The sequence below is a fragment of the Sapajus apella genome, unplaced genomic scaffold, assembly GCF_009761245.1.
Source record: "Sapajus apella isolate SASKATOON/1434 unplaced genomic scaffold, GSC_monkey_1.0 scaffold1, whole genome shotgun sequence".
Classification (NCBI taxonomy): domain Eukaryota; kingdom Metazoa; phylum Chordata; class Mammalia; order Primates; family Cebidae; genus Sapajus; species Sapajus apella.
The window spans coordinates 10128094-10151512 of NW_022436941.1; the positions used below are offsets into that span (position 1 = coordinate 10128094).

At 36.9% G+C, this 23419-nt stretch overlaps 1 long non-coding RNA gene across 1 annotated transcript; it reads right to left on the minus strand.

Annotated features, from left to right (window-relative positions):
* Positions 1-570: 570 nt before the first annotated feature.
* On the minus strand, positions 571-20087 carry LOC116559476. Its single transcript, XR_004272480.1, has 2 exons — positions 20056-20087; positions 571-660 (listed from the first exon to the last, which is right to left on the minus strand). It is a non-coding gene; the product is annotated as an uncharacterized LOC116559476 (long non-coding RNA).
* Between the last annotated feature and the right edge of the window lie 3332 nt (positions 20088-23419).

Genomic DNA, 23419 nt, shown 5'->3' on the forward strand with positions numbered 1-23419 from the left:
ATCTCTTGACCTCGTGATCCACCCCCCTCAGCCTCCCACAGTGCTGGGATTACAGGCTTGAGCTACCACGCCCGGCCTATAATTTTTGATAAAAGAAACATGACCATGAGAGTGAGTGGTTGCGGTGTGAAATGAGTAGGAAAATAGCATTAATTGAGAAGAAATTAAAGGATAGAGATTAGTACTCATCAATACAAAGATGGGAAAAAGATGGGGTTTACTTGGATGGGGAAAGTGTAAGGAGGATGATGGTCCAAAACTGCCTATCAGGTACTATGCTCACTACCTGTATAACAAAATCATTCGTACACCAAATCCCAGTGACATGCAATTTATCCATGTAACCAATCTGCACAGGTACTGCCTGAACCTGAAATAAAAGTTGAGAAAAGAAAAAAGATAAAGTTTTAAAAGTTGACTTAAAAAATTTCTTTTTCAATAGATTTTTGGGTACAATTGATTTTTGGTTACATGGATGAATGGTATGATGGTGAAGTCTGAGATTTTAATACACCCATAACCTGAGTATCGTATATTGTACCCAATGTGTAGTTTCTTATTTATCAGCCCCCTCCCATCCTCCCCCCTCCTTCCATCTGAGTCTCCAATGTTCATGATACCACTCTGTATGTCTTTGCATACCCATAGCTGAGCTCCCACCTATAAGTGAGAACATATGGTTGTTGGTTTTTGATTCCTGAGTTACTTCACTTAGAATAATGGCTCCATCTAAGTTGTTTCAAAAGCATTATTTCATTCCTTTTTATGACTGAGGTGCATATATACCACATTTTCTTTATCTACTTATTGGTTGATGGGCACTTAGATTAGTTCCGTATCTGCAAGTGTGAGTTGTACTGCAATAAACATGTGTACAGGTGTCTTTTTGATATGGCTTCTTTTCCTTTGAGTAGATATTCAGTTGTGGGATTGCTGGCTCAAATGGTAGATATATTTTTATTTACTTGAGAACTCTTTATACTATTTTTCACAGAGGTTGCATTAATTTACATTGCTATGCAATGTATAAGCAAGCATTCATTTTTCACACATTCATGCCAACATCTGTTGTTTGACTTTTTAATAATGGCCATCTGGGTGAGGTAAGGTGATATCTTATTGTAGTTTTAATTTGCATTTCCCTGATGTCTAGTGATGTTGAGCATTTTTTCATATGTTTGTTGGCTATTTATATACCTTCTTTTGAGAAGTGTCTATTCATGTGATTTGCTTACTCTTTGATGCAATTATTTGTGGGGTTTTTTTTTTGCTGATTTGTTTGAGTTTCTTGTAAATTCTGAATATTAGTTCTTTGTCAGATGCATACTTTAAAAATATTTTCTCCAATTCTTTGGGATATCTGCTTACTCTGATGATTATTTCTTTTGCTGTGCAGAAGCTTTTTAGTTTAATTAGGTCCCATTTATTTATTTTTGTTTTTGGTGGATTTGCTTTTGGCATCTTAGACATAAATTCTTTGCCCAGGCCAATGTCCAGAAGAGTTTTCCTAGGTTTTCTTACAGAATTCTTATAATTTTAGGGCTTAGACATAAATCTTTAATCTAGCTGCAGTTTATTTTTGTATATGGTGAAAATAGGGATCCAGTTTCATTCTTCTACATGTAGCTATCCAGTTTTCCCAGCACCATTTTGCATGCTTTTTCAAAGATCAGTTGGTTTTAATTGTTTGGCTTTATTTCTGAGTTCTCTATTCTGTTCCATTGAGCTATGTATCTACTTTTATACTAGTACCATGCTGTTTTAGTTATAGTAGCCTTAAGTTAGCATAAATGCCTATAAATAGTTCTTTTTTTCTTGGGATTGCTTTGGCTATTTGGGCTCTTAAAATGTTGATTCTTTTTTTTTTAAAATTTTTTAAAATTGTACTTTAGGTTCTGGGGTACATGTACAGATCATGCAGGATTGTTGCATAGGTACACACATGGCCATATGGTTTGCTGCCTCCATCCCCCCATCACCTACATCTGGAAAATGTTTTATTTCTTTAAGAAGATACAAAAATTTTTCTGCATATACATAATTAATTAGTCTAGAATTATACACCTACAAGGAGAAAGAGACTAATCAATAATCATAGCAGGAGATTCTAATGTTTTAGTCATTAATAGAACAAGCAAAAATCAGTAAGGATGTGGAAATTATGAAGTATTGCTTTAACTACCTTGAAGACATGGTAATTCAATTTAACTCTTAAAAAGCATATCTTTCCCAATTTTATCCACTCAGTTTTGTTTATTAACCTTTTCTTCAGCAATTACATAATAAACAATTGCATCTCCTAGATTGAAAACAAAATGTTTACCTTATATCTTGTATTTTCTTTCTTATTCTTTTTGCCTTATGTGCTACCATATTTCCTTGAGTTTACTTTTTATACTTTATTGATGTATTTTTAATTTTATCACCATGTATATTTTCAAAAATTCCTTATTTTTAAAAAATATTTCTTTTATAAAAAGAATGTTGGTATTTTTATAGATACAATAATTTCTTGAAACTTTCTGAGGGCAATAATTTAATATATTTAAAATTATTTTCTGTTCCTTGAAACATTTCTGCTTCCTCTGAAGCCAAATTTTTTGTATTTATCATGATTATTTCCTTTTTTTAAAACTATGGTCTCTCCTCAAATATCTGGTAGTTAATAATTTTCCCATCACATTGAAGAAAAAATCAGATGTTGACTGATTGGATACTTTGAAAGAAGGTTTTGCTCTGGGTTAATAACAGTCACATTTCTGTAACTGTCTTCAGATAGTCTATTCAATGTTAACTTAGTGGAACCTGCTTATTGGCATTGTTTTTTATTGTTTGGTTAGGTAGTAAAGATCTAGATGGTAAAAACATTGTGCATGTCTTTGGATAAGTAGTCATATCTATGGGGAGGGATTTCTATGACTTTCATGTATGTAGACTTAAGACAATAATACCTTCATCTTCAACCACACTTATTTCTAACAATCATAACACTTGCTTCTCTTATTGAACCCTCTTCAGAATTCTGCCAGACAGACTGCCTTCCTTCAGTCTGAAGTCCCGTCCAAGAACATTTTATGTGGTGGCCTCTTCCACTGTGTTTTATAGGTATCATTGATGTCAGTTATTTAGTGATGCTTTTCTCTTTCCTTTTGGTTGTATGATTATACTTTTAATAATAATTACATGTTCAGAAGAAAGTGAATACAAATATGTGTCCTTTGTTTGTCCCCATGAAATGGAATCCAATTGACACTTGAAACTTAGGATGTTAGACTTTGAAAAAAGAAATAATCAAGATATTATTCAAAATTTGTCATTGTAACATTGGTTCATTGCTAATTTCTTGGATTTCTGTCCCCAAACCTTAACATGAAACTGAATGTAGATACGTGTCTATTACTTGTAATATTTCCTTCATATTATGAACAGGAAAATTTCATCTTTTTTAAACAATAATTTTCTTAGATTATATTTACTCTGAGTCTTTTATAGGTCCCTAATAATCTATAATCAGCATGTTATCAGTAAGTATAAGGGTCATTATAAAAAATCACACACAGAGATGACAACCTGAAATGAAAAACCTTTACAGAGAAGGGGATGACAGCAGGCAAGCAGAGAGGGAATGAGTTTAATAGCACAAGTACTAAATAGAAGTAAGTAATTAGTTTTAGGTGATGTGAAGAGAATGTAGTTGAAATGTTAAAAATCCATTAAAAGTACAAGAATGCCTCTGCAAGATGAGACTGTCAGGAGAGAGACCATGAAGTGTGTAATCTCCAGAGTTATTCCAGGATGACAGGTGACACCTGTCTACCCAGGGAGTAATTAAAAAGCAATGACATTGATGCTGCCCATCTACCATGAATGATGAGTCTCCTGAGAAGGCTTACATGCCTGAAATGATTCTATATTTATTCACAATTGTCACCTTTCTTCCCCTTTAGAGAATCTCAGGTCTCAATGGCTGAGCTATGTCAGATCAGATCAGCTGTTGATTGACAAATGCCTGTGGTGCTGCTTATGTTTCCATAGATGGAGGAGAAATGACTCAGCAGGAAGTGCTAGTCCCTGAGTATAGAAAGAGCTGAATGAGGTGTTCTACTGTTCCAAAGTGAAATCTGTAAAGTGAGGTGTTTCTATTTATTTTCTTCTCATTCTCCTCCTCCTCCTCCTCCTTCTCCTCCTCCTCACTCTCCTTCTCCCTCTCCCCCTCCTCCCCGCCTTTCTCCTCCTCCTTCTCCTCCTCCTTCCTCTTTTCCTCAACTACCAGCAGCGTAGCTATGACTGAAGAAGAATTTGAATGGTAGTTTTCTGGAATCCATTTTAGATGAAATTATCATCTGACTTTAATGAATCATCTTAAAGTACAAAAATGAAGTAGTAATTTTGAAATTCTCCTCACCCTAGTACTATATGGTTCTGTATAAAAATTACAGCCAAATGGTCATGAAAACAAACATTAGCACCTTGTATTTAAAACAAGTATGTGAATTAAGAGTGACCCAAACATGTATGTGAAAAAATTAAAGTTTATTAACTACTTTTTAAATGAATGATTTAAAATTGCATTAAAGCAAATGCTTAAACAATATTTCAGATCCAGTTGGTGGTGATCTAGGGTTCAAAACCAAATTTGCTAATATTGTATGGACCTGAGATTTTAGATGGCTCTCATATCAGCGCTTTGCAGTGGATGTAAAGGATAGTAAAAAGGATTGGAATTCCGGAGGTTAGAAACAAAAGAAGGTTTTTACAAAATGAGGAAGACAAGACTGTTAAGGAATGCTTGGAAGGAAATGTTGAAAGCTTTACAAACTGTGATAGTAAGTGATTATAAGTAATTCGATTATATATGGCCTGTTCCATGATACTTACTCATAACCTAGTGAAAACTAAATGTAAATTTTGTGTAAAGCTAGATTGCCATACACAAAGTAAAAATCATTTTTTCTGGAGTAATAAATGAGGAAATCTTGTGAATCAGGTTTTGTAAAGTAAAAGAACGTATCAGCCAGATGCGGTGGCTCATGTCTGTAATCCCACCACTTTGGGAGGCCGAGGCAGGTGGATCATCTGAGGTTAGGAGTTCGAGACCAGCCTGACCAACGTGGAGAAACTCATCTCTACTAAAAATACAAATTAGACAGGTGTGGCATGTATACCTGTAATCCTAGCTACTCTGGAGGCTGAGGCAGGAGAATTGCTGGAGCCTGGGAGTTGGAGGTTGCCTTGAGCCGAGATCACGCCATTGCACTCCAGCCTGGGCATCAAGAGTGAAACTCTGCCTCAGAAAACAAACAAACAAACAAAAAACATATCTTTATATAATTAGTGGTCATAGTAGAAAGTAAACCAAAGGCAAATGGTAGGAAAACTCTTGTATGAAGGCTTCTCGCAAGTCACAATGATGTCAGTGAAGAAAGTGCTAGGGGACTCTGATTGATGATATGATATAACTGGAAAAGAGTGCTATAAATTGATGGAATGTATGTCAAAGTTCTGCTAGGTAGAGTAAAAAATGAACATTAAATTAGAGTCAGAAAATTACTTTTTGTGTCTTAACACGTGTTTCATCACCTTGAGCAAGTAATGTAATTCTTTGACACTCAAATTCTTAAACAACCATAAGACATGGCAAATGGTATCTGTACTATTTACCTCATAAAATATGAGTAGAAATTACCTCCACCATAGTTCTATAGGAGATAGACTTTTCTTGTTTGTGCTTTCTTCAGATCATGGCAAATGTTTATAAATACAGACCAATAAATTGATATTTTAAAAGTATTGCACACAGGCAATCAGTAGCCACAGATGCGTATGTATGTGTTAGGTCTGTGTTTACATTGGCAAGACTACCTCTTTTAAAACCTTGCTCAACAAAGTAATCATAAATGCTTGAGATGATGAATACCTCAATTACACAAATTTGATCATTCCCCATTGTATGGTTGAATCAAAATATTAGATTATCCTGGAACTATGTTCAACTGTTACACATCCATAAAAATTAGAAGTTAAAAATTAAAAAGTAAATAAAACCTTGTTCAAGCTTTTAGTTATTTTCTATAGGGTATTGCCCAACTTAATCTTGTACCTAGATTTCTATGTATTTCTGCATGTGCATCAAGGACCCGTGATAAATTTTCTTAATACTAAAGTGCAGGTTTACAAGCTCAGTAGTGCATGCCAGTTAAGAAAATTAATATGTGCCTCATTTAGTTACATGATCAATGAAGATAACAAATAGAAAACACATTATTGGAAGCAAGTGATCATTGGAACCTTCATTTTTACAGGTTTTCTTCTTTTCCTCATACTAAAATATATCGAATCTAGCCTTTACTTGGGTAAGATAGGGCACTCCGTCTGCATAACATAAATGAAATAATTTTGTCCTCATGTCATTGACGTGACACTTGCCATATACACTAAATTCCTTTAGAGTCAACTCCATTACTGAGCAGCAGTAGCTGGTATGTTTCATGAGCTACTGAAGGCTACAGATGCTTCCTCAGTGGTGGTTTGATCTACTTCAGGGGAAGGTCAGTCCTGCAAAGACACACACACACACACACACACACACACACACACACACACACTCACACACACACCCCTCTACAAAGGCACACACACAAACACACATATATGCAAGCACACACCACTCTGATCTAAACTGATCTTGCATAAAATGCATAGGGAAATACAATTCCAACCTCTTAGTTTCACGGATAATGATGCCAGGATCCAGAAAATGTTTTTCCTTTTTCTAGGGTACTGAGTTAAATAAGGTCTAAAATAGAAGGAAAATATAAACAATAATTAGCAGATTACCCATATGGAAAGAAAATAATTTGAGGCTTCATAAGTCACATGTTGTACAGATATTAAACCTATTCTTCATTTTAAAAAATTTTCACTGCTCATCTGAATAAAATTACCACCAATTGGACAAAATATTTTCTATTCGGAAATCATATCTATAAGAAGCATCAGAGTCATAGACAGTGTTTCATGTTAACATTTGCCATGAGTTTATCAAATCTATTTCCAAAAATAAGGAAGGAACATGAAATATGGTTAAAGAAGAATCAGTATTCTTAACTCTCTTGCTTCAAATCATCTTTAGTCCCCTGCAGACACTTTTAATCACCAAAGTATATTAGTAGTATTGCAGGCTGAAACTTCTAACCAGTAAAGCCTGAAATAAATGGCAAAGTTTGGCTTGTATTCTCATCGTTGCCTGTGCTACCATTTATCACACCTCTGTGGAGGCCCAATAGTTTATCTTCTCTTGATAATATCTATAAATATAAAGATGTTAATAGACTCTTAGGGAGCATATTTATGAGAGAATATAAACTGCTTGCAAAAACATCCTACATGTATTACTTTAATTGTACATTTTTTTTCTTTAGAATAACTTTATCCCATATGGAAGGCACCCATGCCTTCAGATTCATTTATACTAAGGACACAAATGAGGTGGGGGTGGGGGAAATGAGGTGCGGGGAGGAGCCAGGTTACAACAGCTGCCCTAGATTGCTGTCTTCAGGTTAAATGCACTTTTGTGTTCATTAGAAGAGCTAAATAGAATGTTACTTTTGCAAGTCAGCTTCTCATCTCTGAGGTCTAGAAAACTTCTTGAACCTAGGATCATTATTACTCATGTCAGTATCTAGGAGAAAATTCAATGTTGATAATTTCTGTCAGAATCAAAGTAAAGTTACCTAACACATTTTTAGACACGATGAACTCTTACATCATAAATAACGTATTGCCTAGCTCCCTAAAATTTTGAAAGTGAACTTTAATAGGTGCCTGAAGTGTATTTTTGTAAATGCATACCACTTAGTTTGATCAAGAATTTATAGAAAAACAATAAAGACATTTTTGAGATGACATTTTATCCTGGATATTGATTTTCACAAGTCTATTGGATGATGATGAAATTTCTATGAACTTGTATTGGCAAATGATATGTCAGCTAATGTCAAGAGATAAGCAAATTCACGGACTTTGGAACTGAATCTTGAAAGAGAAATGGCTTATAAAATTTTAGAATTGTAACAAGCTTAGAGACAACTGGACTCAGCTCCCTGTTTATATAGATGATGAAACTGTGAACATGATCACCTGAGCACAGCCAATGAACAGAAATCAGGTTACTAGACTTCAAATCAAACACATCCTCTCCATGGTGGTATAGGAATAGGTATAGGAATACAAAAACTGCTGGGCATTGGTTCTTTTTTTTTTTTTTTTTGAGACGGAGTTTTGCTCTTGTTGCCCAGGCTGGAGTGCAATGGCGCGATCTCGGCTCACCGCAACCTCCGCCTCCTGGGTTCAGGCAATTCTCCTGCCTCAGCCTCCTGAGTAGCTGGGATTACAGGCACGCGCCACCAGGCCCAGCTGATTTTTTGTATTTTTAGTAGAGACGGGGTTTCACCATGTTGACCAGGATGGTCTCGATCTCTTGACCTCGTGATCCACCCGCCTCGGCTGGGCATTGGTTCTTAAACTGTGGTCTTTAGACCAACAGCATGAGCATTGCCTGGAAATTTGTTAGAAATGCTGACTGGTAGATTCCCTACCAGACCTCCTGAATTAGAAACTCTGGGTTTGGAGTCGTGTAATTTGTCTTTTAACAGGTAATGTGATCCATGCTAAAGTTTGAGAACCACTATGGTAGGAGATTTTTAGTTCCAGAAAGGATATTTTAATTTTCTCTATTCACATTTACAGTGCATTAAAAGTAAAAAGATAATTGAAATGGAAAAATATTCTGATGATTTTATTTAGGGATTTATTATTCTGTTGATCAGATTTTTTTTCATAAAGCCATGATATGCTAATTTGATTCACAATTATTTGCTAAAAAAAAGTACCCTTAAGGAAACATACAATTTAGTAGATTGCAGACAGAGCAAGACATCAATCTTTTTTAAAATACTTATTTTCTGTTGGAGACTTACTTCTCAACTGAAGGTTGTGGTTTATTTTATTGCATCTGTATTACTTTGATCTTTTGCTTCCCTAAGAAGTCTGTTTTGCTACATCCTACATTTACCAGCTGGGCAGAGGTGCATTAACCAACTCTAACATGTTATTTTCTGTTTTTGTCAACTAAAAGAGCAAATATATACAAATGTCCAAAATATTAAGTAACTTTAAATTTCATCATATTTATTGTGCCAAAAAAATCAGAAAATGTGGTACTATATAAAATTTTTAAAGATTTGTTTATATTGTACATGTAGAGATAGGTCTTTTTTAGTGTTGCATAGTATTCCAGGGTGTAAGTATATTATAATTTATTTATCTGTGCTTCTGTTGATAGGCACTTTGGTTATTTCTAGATTTTTCTCTTACAAATGCTGTTATATTGAACATTCTTCTCTATGTCTCTTTGAATTTATACTTGAAATTTTCTTTTGGATACATGTCTAAAACTGGAATGACTGAGTCATAGAATATATGAGTATTGAATTTTACAAAGAAGACCAAACTACTTTCCAAAGAATTTGTATTAAATTATATTCCAATAGCAATATAAAAGAAAGACTGTTAAACCACATCTTTTTTTGAAACTTATTGTTCATATTTCTCAATACTATTTTAATGGGTATCACATTGTGGTGTCTATTTGCATTTCCCTGACTTCTATTAAGGTTACACAACCTGTTTCAATGCTTGTTGAGCATGGATTTTTTCTTCTTCAAAATGGATGATTATGCATTTTACCTGTTTTCAGAAAAGACTTTCTGTAGATCTTCTATATTCTTTTTCTTTCAAATAAGCATGATTTCATTTATTTCCTCACTGGCATTGAACTATCATAAAGTAAAATTTTCTCTGGACTCAAATATCCTTTTATTTCCTAAAAAGGAAATACTGTAAATTCCTATTCTGGATTTCTCATTTTTGTTGTTGTTGTTGTTAAATTTTTTTTTTCTATAATGGAATGTGGTATTTGTTCACCCTCTGCAAAATTTTTTGCTGCATATTCACATGGACTTGTCAGTAATAAATCTAATACAAACAGAAGATGGGCACAACTTTTGGGTGAGTTGTTTTAATGTTCCTAAGTTTTGGTTTGTCCACATGTAAAATTCAGGTCAGTAAAGATTAAAATGAGTCAATTATGGTAAAACAGGCTGCTGTGGACTAAATGCTTGTGTTCACTAAATATTCATATATTGATGCCTAGTTTTCAGTGTGATAGTATTTGGAGGCAGGTCCTTTGAGAAATAATTAGGTAATGAAGTCAGAGCCCTCATGAATAGAATTAGTGTCTTTATAGGAAGAGATAGGAGAGAGATGATATTTCTCTTTGTACCATGTGAAGATACAAGAAAACGGCCATCTACAAACCAGGAAGACAGCCCTCACTAGGAAGTGTATCAGATGGCACTTCAATCTTGAATTTCCTGGCCTCCAGAACTGTGAAAATTAAGTGTTTGTTTTTAAGCCACAAAATTAAGTGTTTGTTTTTAAGTTCATAGTATTTATTATAGCAGCGCAAATTGACTTAGACATGGGCTTAGTACAGTGAGGGCAAAATAAAAGATACTTATTATTTTAACATGAGTGAAATTGAATTTCATTTTTAAATTTGGATTTTAAATTTAATTTAAATATAGTTCCTTGTTGTAGGGTTATTATGTTAAGGTGTTAGTATGTAAACATTCTCAATGAAAAAGTATATTTTATGATGGATAAAACCCAGAAAAAATTTTCAAAGACATTAAAAATAAGAACATGGTGATGGGGTGGGAGGCAACACATTTTTTCCCCTCACAGTGCTGTTACACACAATGTAACTGTCCTCTAAAACAGATTGGAAAAGAACAGACAGTAACTCAGAAACAGAATGACGCTCAGTCTTGGCTCTTTAGCTTTTAATGCCTCTAAAAATGTGGTGACCATAAAGTGCCTTTTTTAGAATAGGCAAAGGAAAATACATTCAATTTGAATTTTTAGTCAGTTCATGGCGAGGTACACAGTTGTGGGAATAGACCCAGTTGTTCCCATTCCAGTCATAATGCTTGGGTCCACTAGATGGAAGTGACAACCAGATTTGCTTATTTGAGTTTTGGTTTTTCATCCTGTAGGCTCCTCTATCTCCACACAGTTCAGTTACTAAAATACTACTCCCAAAATTAGATATCTTAGATTTCAACTGTGTAAGATTTGTTTGCAAGGTTTCAAAAATCAAATAGCCAATCTGCTAACAAATTTGTCATCTCCTCTGCCAGTCATTTATAGGTGGTCTTACCTAGAGAGCTTTGGCCACCCCAAGTTACCATTTTCTTCATATTTATCAAATAGACTTTTTGCTTTTTTTTCCTTTTATTTTTAGTTGACATGTAATAACTGTATATATTTTTGGGATAGAGAGCAATATTTCAATACATGTGTCCAATGTGTGATGATCAAATCAGGTTAATTAGCATATCCATAATCTCTAACATATATAATTTTTTTGTGTTGTGAAGATTCAAAATTCTTTCTTCTAGCATTTGAAAATATATTATAAATTATGGTTAACCATATTCACCCTACAGTGCTGCAGGACATCACAACTCATTCCTTCTATCTAGCTGTAATTTTCTATCTATTAACCAACCTCTTCTCATCCTCTGCTCATCACCCTTCCCTGCTCCTAATACCTATAATTCCATGCTCTACTTCATAGATTATTTTTTACATTCCCACATATGAGTGAGAAAATGCAGTATTTATATTTCTGTTTCTGAGTTATTTCCCATAACATAATGTCCTCCAGGCTTATCCATGTTGCTTTGAATTACAACAGTTTATTCTTTTTTATGTCTAGTATTTCATTGTAAATACATAGAATATTTTCTTTATCTCTTCATCTGTTGCTGGATATTTAGGTTGATTCTATAGAATAGCTATTGTCACCAATACTGTAATAAACATGGGGGCACAGATATTCCTTTGATATACTAATTTCATTGCCTTTGACTAAATATTCAGCAGTGGGGTTGCTCAATTATATGGTAGTTCCATTTTTAGTATTTTCAGAAACTGCCACGTGTTTTCCATAGTGTCTATAATAATTTACATTCCTATCAAAAATGTTTAAGAGTTCCCTTTTCTATACATCCTTTTTAGGATTTGCTTTTTGTCTTTTTGCTAATAGCCATTTGTATTAGTCAGAGCTCTCTAGAGGGACAGAATGAATGAAATATATGTATGTACACACACACATATATATACATATATAATATATTATATATATATGAGTTTATTTATATTAACTCACACAATCACAAGGTCCCACAATAGGTCATCTGCAGGCTGAGGAAAAAGGAGAGCCAATTCGAGTTCCAAAACTGAAGAACTTGGGGTCAGATGTTTGAGGGCAGGAAGCATCCAGCACAGGAGAAAGATGTGGGCTGAGAGGCTAGGCTAGCCTCACTTCTCACATTTTTCTACCTACTTATATTCTCGCTGAGCTGACAGCTGATTAGATTGTGCACACTCAGATTAAGTGTAGTCTGCCTTTCCCAACCCACTGACTCAAATGTTAATCTCCTTTGGCCACACCCTCAAAGACACACCCAGGATTAATACTTTGTGTCCTTCATTCCAATCAAGTTGACACTCGGTATTAACCATCACAAGTCCATCCCGTGTCAATTTGAACCCATACACATCTCCTGAGATCATACATAGCCTTCAAATAAAGGCAATAATAAGGTCATAATTATCTCTAATATAATACAACTATCCTACGTACAACTGTAAACACACCAATCCCCAACTCAAATACTGTTACATAAAGCTAACAATACTTAAATGCTGATGTGAAGTCAATAAATCTTGTGTCACATAATAAAGGAGAAAGGACATTAAAATGAAGATTTTTTTAGTACAAGTTTATACATGCATAAACATGTTTTTAACAAAAGAAGGAGGAAATATTCATGACAAGTACAGCTCTAATTTCTGCAGCTGGTCACATGGTTGTAGTTGGTATTTCTTCTATTACCTATTCTGTATTCTCTTGGCCTTCAGGAAGCATCTCAGCAGGTTGTGGTTGTTTTCCTGTGGAGTGACCCAAATCTTCATTCCTGAAAGGTCTGGGTCAGCTGTAGTCCTGCCTGCATTAGGTTATTGTAGTTTCCCGTTGACCTTAATCACAGGACACGATAATACTAAGAGATGTCCTAACGGATTACCTGTATTTCATGCACACCCTTTCTTACTTCCGTTGTGAAGAAGTAGACTGATTTCATCTTGATAGTCCAGGTCAATCACTCCAGCCAACACTAACTCTCCTCTTAGCCTGTTGACTTAAATGTAGGAGGAGCCCTAAGTGTCCAGGTGACAATCTTAACTTTCAGTTTAATGGAAACATTTTTGTGTCTCCTGGTGGCACTGTTCCTTTCTCTGGAACTAAGACCTCTAGACCAGCAGGACATAATGTTGTGGGAACAGGAAGCAAAAATTTTGTTAGTGGATCACTAGGGGTGATGGTGATGGTGCCACTTCCACTTCCACCCCTTGATTCCGGGACCTGTGAATCCTGGCTATGGGATAAAGAGTACCATATATTTGATGCTAATTCAGAGCATACATGGCCTTCTGGAGAACTTTGCCCCTGCCCTGAAAAGTATTGTCAACAAGTTGGCATTGTAATTGTGACTTCAAAAGGCCATTCCAGAGTTCTATCAATCCAGCTGCTTCAGGATGATGGGGGAACATGGAAAGACCAGTGAATTCCATGAGCATGAGCCAACTGCCACACTTCTTTATGAGTGCCTTGGTCTGAGGCAATGCTGTGTGGAATATCATGACAGTGGATAGGATTCTGCGAGTCCACGGGTGGTAGTCTTCGCCAGAAGCATTGTGTTCAGGATAGAAAAACCTATCTCTGTAGTAAGTGTCTATTCCAGTGAGGACAAACCTCTGCTTTTCCCATGATGAAAGAGGTCCAATATAATCAACCTGCCACCAGGTAGCTGGCTGATCACCATGAAGAGTGGTGCCATATCAAAGGCTCAGTGTTGGCAAATTGGGCACTCAGCAGTGCTAGCCAAGTCAGCCTTGGTAAGCCAAAATCCGTGTTGCTGACCCTATGTGTAACCTCCTGTCTCTGCCACTATGACCACTTTGTTCATGAGCCCATTGGGTGATGACAGGGATGGCTGGGGAAAGAGACTGAGTAGTGTCACAGAATGGGCCACTTGATTATTAAAATCCTCCTCTGCTAAGGCCACCCGTTGGTGAGCACTCACATGGGATACAAATATCTTCACAGTTTTTGACTACTCATAGAGGTCCATCTACACCCTTCTCTCTCCAATTTCTTTTTCATCAATTTTCCAATCATGCTTCTTCCAAGTTCCTGACCATCCAGACAAACCATTGGCTATAGTCCATGAATCAATATATAATCGCTCATCTTGTCTTTTCTCCATCCATGCAAAGTGCACAACCAGGTGTACTGCTCAAAGTTCTGCCCACTGGGAAGATTTCCTTCACCACTGTCCTTCAGGGATGTCCTAGAAAGGGGCTGTAGTGCTGCAGCTGTCCACTTTCAGGTGGTGCCTGCTTATCATGCAGAACCATCTGTAAACCAGGTCCTAGTCTTACCTTCCTCTGTCAACTGATCATAGGGAACTCCCCATGTGGCCATCAGTGCAGGTTAGGGGGGAGAAAGTAGGGTGGTAGAAGTGGATACCATGGGTATTTGAGCCACTTCCTCATGTAACTTACTTGTGCCTTCAGGACCTGCTTGAGCCTGATTTCGTATATACCACTTCCATTTGCTGATGGAATGCTGCTGTGCATGACCCACTTTATGGCTAGATAGGTCAGAAAACACCCAGTTCATGATAGGCAGTTCAGGTGCATGGTGACTTGATGACACATAGTCAAATGTTCAGTTTCCACCAAAGAATCACTAACAGACCAAGAGCTGTCTCTCAAAAGGAGAGTAGAAGATGGCAGGGCTTTGCTCCAAAATCCTAGAGGCCTCTCCTGTGATTCACATATGGGGGCCTGCCAGAGGCTGTAGACAGCATCCATATTTGCCACTGACACCTGAAGCACCATTGGCTCTGTTGTGTCATATGACCCAAATGACAAGGCAGCTTGCACACCAGCCTAAGGTGTTGCAGAGTCTTCTCCTGTTGTGGAACCCACTCAAAACTGGCAGCCTTTCAGGTCACTTGATAAATGGAGTAAAACACCCAAATGAGGAATGTGCTGCCTCCAAAATCCAAATAGGCACAATAGGCATTGTGCCTCTTTCTTGGTTGTAGGAGGCACCAAATGCAACAACTTATTCTTCACCTTAGAAGGAATATCTTGACAGGACCCACACCACTTGAACCCTAGGAATTTTACTGAGATAGAAGGTCCCTGAATTTTAGCCAAATTTATTTCCCATCCTCTGGCATACCAATGTCTCACCAGTAAGTCCAGTATATTTGCTACTTTTTGATCACTGGATCTAATCAGCATAATGTCATTAATGTAATGGACCACTTTGATATCTTACAGAAGTGAAAAGCAATCAGGTCTCTCTGAATAGCATTATGACAAAAAGCTGGAGAGTTAATATATCCTTGAAGTAGGACAGTAAAGGCATATTGCTGGGGCAAATTGTTCTGGTGGCCCTTAAGGACAAGAATAGAGAAAAGGCATTTGCCAAGTCAATGGCTGCATACCAGGTACCAGGAGATATGTTAATTTGCTGAAGCAATGAAACCACAGCTGATACAGCAGCTGCAATTGGAGTCACCACTTAGTTAAGCTTACAATAATCCACTGTCATTTTCCAAGGTACGTATGTCTTCTGCACAGACCAAATGAAAGAATCGAAAGGGATGTGGTGGGAATCACCACCCCTGTGTCTTTTAAGCCTTTGATAGTGGTACTAATCTCTGTAATCCCTCCAGGGATGTAATATTATTTTTGATTTACTATTTTTATAGGTAAAGTCAGGTCTCATGGCTTCCATTTGGCCTTTCCCACCATAGTAGCCCTCACCCTACCAGTCAGTGAGCCAATGTGGGGTTCTGCCAGCTGCTAAGTATGTCTATGCCAATTATGCATTCTGGTACTGGGGAAATGACCACAGTATGAGTCTGGGAACACATTGAATTCACTGTAAGTGAGATGTGAGCTAGAACTCTATTAATTACCTGACTTCCATAAGCTCCTACTTTAACTGGAGGACCACAATGATGTTTTGGGTCCCCTGGAATCAACTTCAGCTCAGAGTCAGTGTCCAGTAGTCCCAGAATGTATGATCATTTTCCTTTCCCCAGTGCACAGTTGCCTTGGTAAAATGCCAGAGGTCTCCTTGGGGAAGGGTGGGAGAAAGATTCACTGCATAAATTGGAGGTAATGTAGTGGGGTCCTTCCTCAAGGGGACCTGGCCTCCCCTAACTTCAAAGGGTTTCTGGATCTGTAAACTGGCTCAAGTCTGGAAATTGATTGAGGGGCCATGATTCTCTGCTTTTGTACTTCCAATTAGTCTTTTGGTCCATTTGACCTAGAAGTTTTCTGCTTTTAGAAATTAAGTAGGAATGCAGTAGGCTACTTATCAATTCCACTTGTAGGACCACTGCGATTAATTAGTCAATGCCAGAGCTCTACACAAGTCAAACTATTCTGATTAGTACTTCTTCTCTGACATCCATTATGGTCTCTATGCTCACCTTGCCTTTGATGTTTGAGGGCCACCACTTGACCCCTGCCACCTCGGAATCCAATTATTCCCATTGTATTTAAATTATGTAGTTGAGTGACTGCCATTGTTAGATCTGACATGCGGAGAAGAGAAGGGATCTTCAAAGATGGAGGTACTTTTCTCACAAATCTATTTCTCAAGTCATTGGTCAAGGTATACCTTCTGGACTCTCCCAGCTGGGATGAGTAGGTCTAAAGTGACTAACCCACTCCATTATCCCAGTCTTCCTAAGTCTTTGGATCCCTTCCTCTACATTGAACCGAGGGTGATCAACCATTTCCAGCTTGCTCACAGTGGGGCATCTTTTAATCCATATTTCAGCTAACCAAGCAAATAAACTATTAGAACCTTTTATAACTCCCTGAGCTGCAACATTAAATGCAGAATCCTTACTTGGTAGGCCCAAATAAGTAAATTCAGCCTTATCCAACTCTGTGTTTTTTCTACCATTATCCCACACCGTTAATATCCATTCTCATGTCTGTTCTCCAGACTTCTGTTTATATAAATTAGGAAACTCAAGCAGTTATTTTTGAGTGTAGCACACCTCCGTATAGGTCCATTGTCAACTTCACCTCTAAGGTCCCTCTGGGACTTTAGTCTAGTTGTAGATCTGGAAGCGAATAGGGTGTTGAGGGTAGCTCATGAGGAAAATCATCATTATCTTGCCTGGAAACTGCCTCAGGGAAGAGCATCACTGTTGCCTCAGGTAGAATAGGGTTTATCTTCTCAGACAAAGGTGGAAAGGCTGATGGCAGCACAGGTTGGGAAGGGGATGTTGCCACTACTGGGGATGGGGAACGTGTTTCTTCTGGCAAAAAAGGCTCATCAGAGTTTACAAACTCAGTGTTCCCAGCTTCATCAGGGTCCTCTCATATGTCCTCATTCCAAGTTGCAGGGTCTTATTCTTTTGCAATTAATGCCCTCACTTTAACAATAGACACCTGGTGAGGCATGCACCTTTTGTTGCAGGTCAGCCACTCACATGATAAGAGCTTGCGTCTGTTTTTCCACAATTTCAGCTCTTTCTCTGCAGGAGATTAGTCTCTCACTCAAGACAATCTTAGCAGATTTGAGGCTCAGTATCTGCTTCTGAAGCTGGGAGATAGAATCTCTGAATTCATCATTTTCTTTCATCACTTTGTCCACTGAAATTAGGAAAAATCAACCAGCTTCTTATGTTCCTTGGTTCTCCACATATGGTCAAAGGTGTCATGTATAGAGTCACTAAACTCCTTGCCTCTCATGAGTGATGAATTAGGAGTGTCAAATGCCTTTATTTTGCATAACTCTCTAAACAGTTCATGCCAAGGACTATCAGTTTTCTCCTTACTATTAGAAGTGCAGTTCTTAGCATTTTTGGGTCTAATTACATTAAGCAGCCAACTCCAGAAAACCCCAAATCAATGAAAAAACTCAATTCTTAATATTCTGTTCCTCTAGAACCACTCCTAGTACCAAACTCTATATTAATTAACCAAACTCTGTAGGAGGACAGGACTAATAGAATATCTGTCTGTCTGTCTATCTATCTATCTTATCTATCTATCTATCTATCATCTATCTATCAATCATCTATCTATCTATCATCTATCTGTCTGTCTGTCTTTTTGTCTGTCTTTGTCTGTCTTTCTGTCTGCCTATCTATGTGCCTATCTATCTATCTATTCTCTATCTATCTATCTATCTATCTATCTATCTATCTATCTATCTATCTAGAGGAGTTTATTAAGTATTAACTCACATGATCACAAGGTTCTACAATAGCTGTCTGCAGGCTGAGGAGCAAAGAGAGCCAGTCCAAGTTCCAAAACTGAAGAACTTGGAGTCAAATATTCAAGGGCAGAAAGCATCCAGCATGGGAGAAGGATGAAGGCTGGGAGGCTAGGCCAATCTCTCCTTTCACATTTTTCTGCCTGCTTATATTCTAGCTGAGCTGGCAGCTGATTAGATTGTGCCCACACAAATTAACAGTGGGAATTTGCATTGCTTCTAAGTCTTGGCTATTGCAAATAGTGCTGCAATAAACATAGGGGTGCATGTGTCTTTGTAGTAGAATGATTTATAATCCATGTAAAATGTTTTAACTGCTATGGAGAAGAATAGGCAAAAATGGAAAATTCCTAAATGTACATTTATCTTTTGACTCTACTTTTAGAGATTTGCATTTAAATTATAGCTTCAACAATATGAAAATACATAAATAAAGACTACACATTGTAGTGTTATTTGTACTTGTAAAATATTAGATAGAAACAAACTAAATGCCCACACATTTGGTACTTCTACAAATAGGCTATTATGAAGCTACAAAAAAGAGTAAGAAATCTCTATGAACTAACATGATTTTTGATGTATTGTGAAGAAAAAGAAAATGCAGAGCATAAATTGAATGATATCTTTTGTGTAAAAAAAGAGGGAAAATATACACACACACTTTTGTAAAACAGAACTCAAAAAAAGATAAACCAGAAAATTATGAAGATTTTACCTTGTTTCTCACATTAAAAGGAATATTGTTGACATTACCTCATTTAATATAATGTTTATGGTAATATTTTCTAAGTACCTTTTTTCAAAGTAAATATTCCATTCCATGCTTAATTCGTTAATAGTTTCTTTCATGGATGGGTGCTAAAGTTTATCAATTTTTTTCTGTATTTGCTGGAGTGATATTTTTGGTGTGTTACCCTTCTCCTACATTTTTGGAGTTGGTTTGCTGTTATCTTGCTTTTGATTTTTTCATTTATATTCCCTAAAAAAATTTACTAAAATTCTTCCTCCTCATCCTTTGGAATGAAGGCACTGTTACTTCCATGCCTTTAGAATAATTATTTCCTTAACCTCTGGTAGTTTCCTGACATGCACCCACTGATTAATATTAAGCTGAATAATCTAAGAGGTAAGAACAGTGAACATGAGATCTACCTTCTTAAGGAAGTAGTTTTGTGTATACCAATTACATCCCAAGTAATCTGAAATAAAATACTCTGGGCATACTTTTTCAGATGCCCAGAGTTCTGTCTCTCCCGTTACCTAAGAGAGGTCTATTTTTTTTTTCCATCTCTCTTTTCTTGCCTTCTTTTAGATTGGCTGAGTAGCTGAGTAATGTCTTTTTTTTTTTTTTTTAACTTTAAGTTCTGGAATACATGTGCAGAATGTGCAAGTTTGTTACATAGGTATATACATTTGCCATGGTGGCTGCACCTATTGACCAGTCATCTAGCTTCCCTCCCCTTGTCCCTCACCCCCCAATGGGCCCTAGTATGTGTTGTTCCCTTCCCTGTGTCCATGTGTTCTCATTGTTCAACTCCCACTTATGAGTGAGAACATGCAGTATGTGGTTTTCTGTTCCTGTGTTAGTTTGCTGAGGATGATAGCTTCCAGCTTCACCCATGTCGCTGCAAAGGACGTGATCTCATTCCTATGCAGTCAAAAAATGGAATATTTTGCCATTTGTGTCCTCTCTTATTTCCTTGAGCAGTGGTTTGTAGTTTTTCTTGAAGAGGCCCTTCACATTCCTTGCTAGTTGTATTCCTAGGTATTTTATTCTCTTTACAATTGTAAATGGGAGTTTATTCATGATTTGGCTCTTTGCTTGTCTATTGTTGGTGTGAAGGTTATTTTTACATACTGATTTTGTATCCTGAGACTTTGCTCAAGTTTCTTATCAGCTTAAGGAGTTTTGGGGCTGAGGTGGTGGGGTTTTCTAAATATAGAATCATGTCATCTGCAAATAGAGACAAATTGACTTCCTCCCTTCCTATTTGAATACCTTTATTTCTTTCTCTTGCCTGATTGCCCTGGCCTGAACTTCCAATATATGTTGAATAAAAACTGTGAGAGAGGGCCTCCTTGTCGTATACTGGATTTTGTCGGGAATGCTTCCAGGTTTTGGCCATTCAACATGATACTGGCTGTGGATTTGTCATAAATAGCTCTTATTATTTTCATATAATACCAACATGAAGGGATGATGAATTTTATCAAAGACCTTTTCAGCATCTATTGAGATTATCATGTGGTGTTTGTCTTTGGTTTTGCTTACGTAATGGATTATGATTATTGATTTGCACTTGTTGAACCAGCCTTGCATCCCAAAGATGAAGCTGACTTGATTGTGGTGAATAAGAGTTTTGATGTTCTGCTGGATTTGGTTTGCTAATACTTTATTGAGGATTTTCATGTCAATGTTCATCAGGGATATTGGCCTGAAGTTTTCTCTTTTTGTTGTTTCTCTCTGCCAGGTTTTGGTATCAGGATGATGCTGGCTTCATAAAATACACTGGGGAGGAGTTCCTCCTTTTCAATTGTTTGGAATAATTTTGGAAGAAATGGTACCAGATCCTCTTTGTACCTCTGATAGAATTTGGGTGTGAATCCATCTGGTCCTGGGTTGTTTTTGGTTGGTACTGCCTCAAATCCAGTACTTGTTATTGGTCTATGCAGGGAATAAGCTTATTCCTGGTTTAGTCTTGGGAGGGTTTTTATGTCCAGGAATGTATCCATTTCATCTAAATTTTCTAATTTATTTGCATAGAGGTATTTATCATATGCTCTGGTGTTAGATTGTATTTCTGTGGGGTCAGTGGTGATATCACCTTTATCATTTTTTATTGTGTCTATTTGATTTTTTTTTTTTTTTGAGACAGAGTCTTGCTCTGTTCCCAGGATACAGTGAAGTGGCATGATTTTGGCTCACTGCAACCCCCTGAGTAGCTGAGATTACAGGCATGTGCCACCATGCCCAGCTAATTTTTGTGTTTTTGCATTTTTAGTTGATTTATTGGAGGGTTTTCTGTGTCTCTATCTCCTTCAATTTTGCTTTGATCTTAGTTATTTCTTGTTTTCTGTTAGCTTTTGGATTTGTTTGCTCTTTCCTTTGTAGCTCTTTTAATTGTGATCTTAGAGTGTTGAGTTGAGATTTGTCTAGCTTTCTGATGTGGGCATTTAGTGTTATAAATTTCCTTCTTAATACTGTGTTAGCTGTGTCCCAGAATCTGGTATGTTGTCTCTTTGTTCTCATTGGTTTCAAAGAACTTCTTGATTTCTGCCTTAATTTTATTATGGGCTCAGGAGTCATTCAGGAGCAGGTTGTCCAATTTCCATGTAATTTTGTGATTTTGAGTAAGTTTATTAATCCTGAGTTCTAATTTGATTGCACTGTGGCCTGAGAGATTCTTTGTCTCAGTTTCAGTTATTTTGCTGAGGAGTGTTTTACTTTCAATTATGTGGTCAATTTCAGAATAAGTGCCATGTGGTACTGAGAAGAATGTGTATTCTGTTGATTTGTGGTGGAGAGTTCTGTAGATGTCTACTAGGTCTACTTTATGGGACCTGAGTTCAAGTTCTGAATATCATTGTTAATTTTCTGTCTCATTAATCTGTCTAATATTGACAGTGGGTGTCAAAGTGTCTCAATATTATTGTGTGGGAGTCTGAGTCTCTTTGTTGGTCTCTAACTTGTTTAGTGAATCTGGGTGATCCTATATTGGGTGCATATATATTTAGGGTAGTTTGCTATTCTTGTTGAATCGATCTCTTTACCATTATGTAATTCCCTTCTTTGTCTTTTTTGATCTTTATTGGTTAAAGTCTGTTTTGTCACAGACTAGGATTGCAACTCCTACTTTTTCTTGTTTTGCATTTGCTTAGTAAAATTTCCTCCATCACTTTATTTTGAACCTGTCTGTGTCTTTGCACATGAGATGGGTCTCTGAATACAGCACACTGATGGGTCTTGACTCTTTATCCAATTTTCCAGTCTGTGTCTTTTAATTGGGGCATTTAACCCATTTACATTTAAGGTTAATATTGTGATGTGTGAATTTGATCCCGTCATAATGATGCTGTCTGGTTATTTTGCACACTAGTTGATGCAATTTCTTTATAGTATCATTAGTCTTTATAGTTTGGTGTGGTGTTGCAGTGGCTGATGCCAGCTTTTCCTTTCTGTATTTAGTGCTTTCTTCAGGAGCTCTTGCAAGGCAGGCCTGGTGGTCACAAAATCCCTTGGCATTTGTTTGTCTGTAAAGTATTTTATTTCTCATTCACTTATGAAGCTTAGTTTGGCTGAATATGAAATTCTCTGCTGAAAATTCTTTCTTTAAGAATGTTGAATATTGGCTTCTTCCTCTCTCCTGACTTGTAGCGTTTCTGCCAAGAGGTCTGCTCTTCGTCTGATGAACTTCCCTTTGTAGGTGACCTGGCCTTCCTCTCTGGCTGCCCTTAACATTTTTTCTTTCATTTCAATCTTGGAGAATCTGGTGATTATGTATCTTGGGGTTGATCTTCTCATGGAGTATCTCAGCAGTGTTCTCTGCATTTCCTGAATTTGCATGTTGGCCTGTCTTGCTAGATTGGGAAGGTTCTCCTGGATAATATCCAGAAGTATGTTTTCTAGCTTGTTTCCATTCTCCCAGTCTCCTTCGGACACTCCAATCAATCATAGGTTTGGTCTTTTTACATAGTCCCATATTTCTTGGAGGCTTTGTTCATTCCTTTTCATTCTTTTTTCTCTAATCTTGTCTGCATGCCTTATTTCAGCAAGGTTGTCTTCAAACCCTAATATCCTTTCTTCCACTTGGTCGATTTGACTATTGATACTTGTGTATGCTTCATGAAGTTCTTGTACTGTATTTTTTCAGCTGCATCATGTCATTTATTTTCTCCCTAAACTGA